Source organism: Sciurus vulgaris, assembly GCF_902686455.1.
Source record: "Sciurus vulgaris genome assembly, chromosome: 11".
NCBI lineage: Eukaryota > Metazoa > Chordata > Mammalia > Rodentia > Sciuridae > Sciurus > Sciurus vulgaris.
In genome coordinates, this window is record NC_136472.1 from 116132208 (window position 1) to 116135673 (window position 3466).

Sequence of the window (3466 nt, forward strand, 5' to 3'; positions counted from 1 at the left end):
GACAGGTTTAGTTCTTCCTATTCTATGTGATATTTTTTATTTCTTCTTGCCTAATTATGCTGGTTGGAATCTCCAGTATTATATTGAGTAGAAGAGATGAGAACAGATACCGAGTTTTGTTTCCAATCTTAAAGTAAAACTCAGGATTGTGGGATTACCTTCGTTTCTGTTGGATGGTTTTGGGGGTCGGCTGTGGTGGGACCAGGTCATCATGTCGGCAGCAGTTGTGGACGTGGTTAATCCTTTGGAGCAACCAAAGAAGATGACTAGAGAAGATTGGAGAAAGACGAAGGAGCTACAAGAACAGTGAAAACTTGGTAATGCTCCAGCAGAAGTTGATGAAGAGGGAAAAGACATCAACCTTCATGGTTCTCAGTGTATTTCTTTAGTGCCATGGTATATTGATCCATCAAAAAGATCTACTTTAAAGCATCAGAGACAACAATCAGAGAAACAAAAGCATTTTAGCTCATCTGAGGAATGGTACAAAAGGGGAATTAAAGAGAATTTCATAACCACTAAGTACTGCAAAGGAGCATGTAAAAATTGTGGGACCCAGACACACAAAAAGAAAGACTGTTTTGAGAGACCTAAGTGAGTTGGAGCCAAATTTACAGGTACTAATATAGCTCCAGATAAACATGTGCAGCCTCAGCTGACATTTGACTATGAGGACAGAGAGATCAGTGGAATGTCTATAATCTAGAACAACATATGAAAATTGTGGAAGAATATGCCAAAGTTGATCTGGCCAAAGGAACCTTGAAAACCCAGAAACTGCAAGAAGAATTAGCTTCAGGAAAATTAGTGGAACAAGCTAATTCTCCAAAAGATCAGTGGGGAGAAGAGGAACCAAATTCTCAAAAGGAAAAAGATCACAATAGTGAAGATGAGGATGAAGATAACATGAAGATGACATACTAGGGCAGAATTTTGACTCTGAGAGACAAATTACTGTCTGGAATCTCAGGATTCAAAAAGATATTGAGAAATATTTGAGAAATTTAGATCCAAATTCTGCCTCCTGTGATCCAAAAACTAGAGAGAATTCTTATGCCAATGCAGGAAAGAATCCAGATGAAGTGAGTTATGCAGGAGGTAGCTTCATTAGATACATGGGAGATACCATCTCAATGACTCAGACACAGTTGTTTGCTTGGGAAACCTTTGACAGAGGATTTGAAGTGCATCTGCAAGCAGATCCTACAAAACTAGAGCTGTTGTACAAGTCCTTCAAAGTCAAAAAAGAAGACTTCAAAGAACAGCAGAAAGAAAGCATCCTGGAAAAGTATGGTGGCGAAGAACACTTGGAGGCTCCTCCACCTGAATTGCTTTTAGCCCAGACTGAAGACTGTAGAGTACTCAAGACATGGTACAGTCATCAAAGGACAAGAGCGAGCTGTGACCTGCTCCGAATATGAGGAGAATGTGAAGATCCACAGCCACATACATATCAGGGGATCTTACTGGAAGGGTGGCCTATGGGGACACAAATGCTGTCACTATTTTTCAAGTATTCCTATTGTACTGGAGAAGCTGGGAGGGATATTGCTAATTCAGAAAAATGTATTATAAGTGATGTAAATGGAGAAGAATCTATGGAAAAAACCTCAAACCCTCATGGAAATGCATTAGGAAAAACTAAGAAAAGAGAAAAAAAAATAGAAAAAGAAGAAGCACCAAAAGAGCCCCTCAGATAGTGGTAAAGAAAAAGGCACTGAACTCCGAGGAGGCCCACCTTCTTCACGCCAAGGAGATCATGCCGGTCAATGAGAGGAAACAGCCTTACAATAGCATATATGAAACTCAGGAACCCACCAAGAGGAAATGGAGGTCTACAGAGTGAAACCACAGAGGCCAGATGACCCCTAACCTCTTACCTCAGACAGTAACAGTCACAGAAATTCATCCAGGATAGACTCAGCTGACACCGTCTTTTTAGCTTCTTGCTCATGATTGTAGATTGAAAAATCTTTGTCTACTCTTCTTTGCTGCCTAACTTTAATAAAGCTTTCAGAAGTCTCAAGTAAATCCATTCTTTTCCACACTGAAGAAGTAAAGAACTCAAATCAAAGGTACATTAAGTGTGGATTAAGATTGGAAATAGTCTGATTTTTTTTTAATTAAAAAAATTTTTTTAGTTGTAGATGGACACAATACCTTTATTTTATTTTATTCATTTTTTTATGTGGTGCTGAGGATCGAACCCAGTGCCTCACACATGAAAGGCACTCTACCACTGAGCCACGATCCCAGCCCAAATAGTCTGATTTTTATACTAGCAATATGGAAAGATCTTCACACTTTATCAAGAACGTTTTGTACTCAACAGTTAAGTCTCAAACTTCATTTCCTCAATCTTTCTGGCCTTCTGTCTAGTATTAGCACATTTTGAAAGTAGATTAGTTTCTCTTTCTCAAAACTAGGGCTTCATTTTTTTTAAAGACTTGTAAATTACAGTTGTAATTTGACTCTATAATTGCGGTTATTTTGTGATCATTTATTTTTACCTTATCAGGTTTTCCTGATCTGAAATGAAAAAAAAAATATTTTTACCCTGGTCTTCAGGTTACTGTTTTCTTGTCCTTAAGTCAGTATTGATGAAGAGCACTTTTACTACTATTAGAGAAATAAGAGTAAAAAAAAACTTAGAAATCCTTTCATTTATCATAGCAGATATGGTTTGTGATACTTTTTGTTGTTTTATTTATTATGCCTTTATGTAACAATCATGATATTAAGTTAGATTTTAAGAGAGTTTAGAATATCTGAGATACCTGATCTTCATAGCCAGCAGGTGTCACTTTGTAAAATTTGCAGAAAGCAAAACCTGAAGTTGAAAGTTTCTTCAAAGAATTGTAACAATGACTCATAGGGATCTTAGTATCTGAGATCACCATGCTCCTCAGACCACTTTGTGAAGATAATGCTGATCGAGTGGAATCAGAGAAAACAGATTGTTAAAAATCCCTGACATGAATGCATTTACTTAACACCTTTTAAACTACCAAACAACACGTGTAGTATACGGTGTTCAGTCAGTCTCAGAAATAGTAGCGCTAGAACAGCAGCTGAATCAGGTTGGCAAATACTAGGGATATACATGGTGCCTAGGTTCAGACCAGTTGAGATGAAAATAGCAATGCAGCTAGAGCTTAATAAGGTCAAAATTTGTTTTCCTATTCCTATGTTAATAGGGAGGTTTGACATCAAGTCTGCCATTGGTGCCTGTTTTGTATTTTATCTTTTATTAATAATGATATGTAATTAAGGGAAAAAACCCTTAGTTTTTAGAATTAAGCAAGATGTTTGCTGTGGGTTATTCATAGGCGTCTTTTTATCAGGTTGAGGCAATGCCTTTTTATTCCTGGTAAGTTAATTGTTTTGTCACGAAAGGGTTTTTCAATTTTTTTTTTTAAGTTTCATCTTTGCCTATTGAGATGATTGTGTGATTTCTTCTTCTTCA

General features: G+C 37.1%; 1 pseudogene across 1 annotated transcript; it reads left to right on the forward strand.

Annotated features, from left to right (window-relative positions):
• The first annotated feature begins 262 nt into the window (after positions 1–262).
• Positions 263–2115, forward strand: LOC306638734 (pre-mRNA-splicing factor SLU7-like; annotated as a pseudogene). The gene has a single exon. The product of its transcript is annotated as a pre-mRNA-splicing factor SLU7-like (transcript).
• The last annotated feature ends 1351 nt before the right edge of the window (positions 2116–3466 follow it).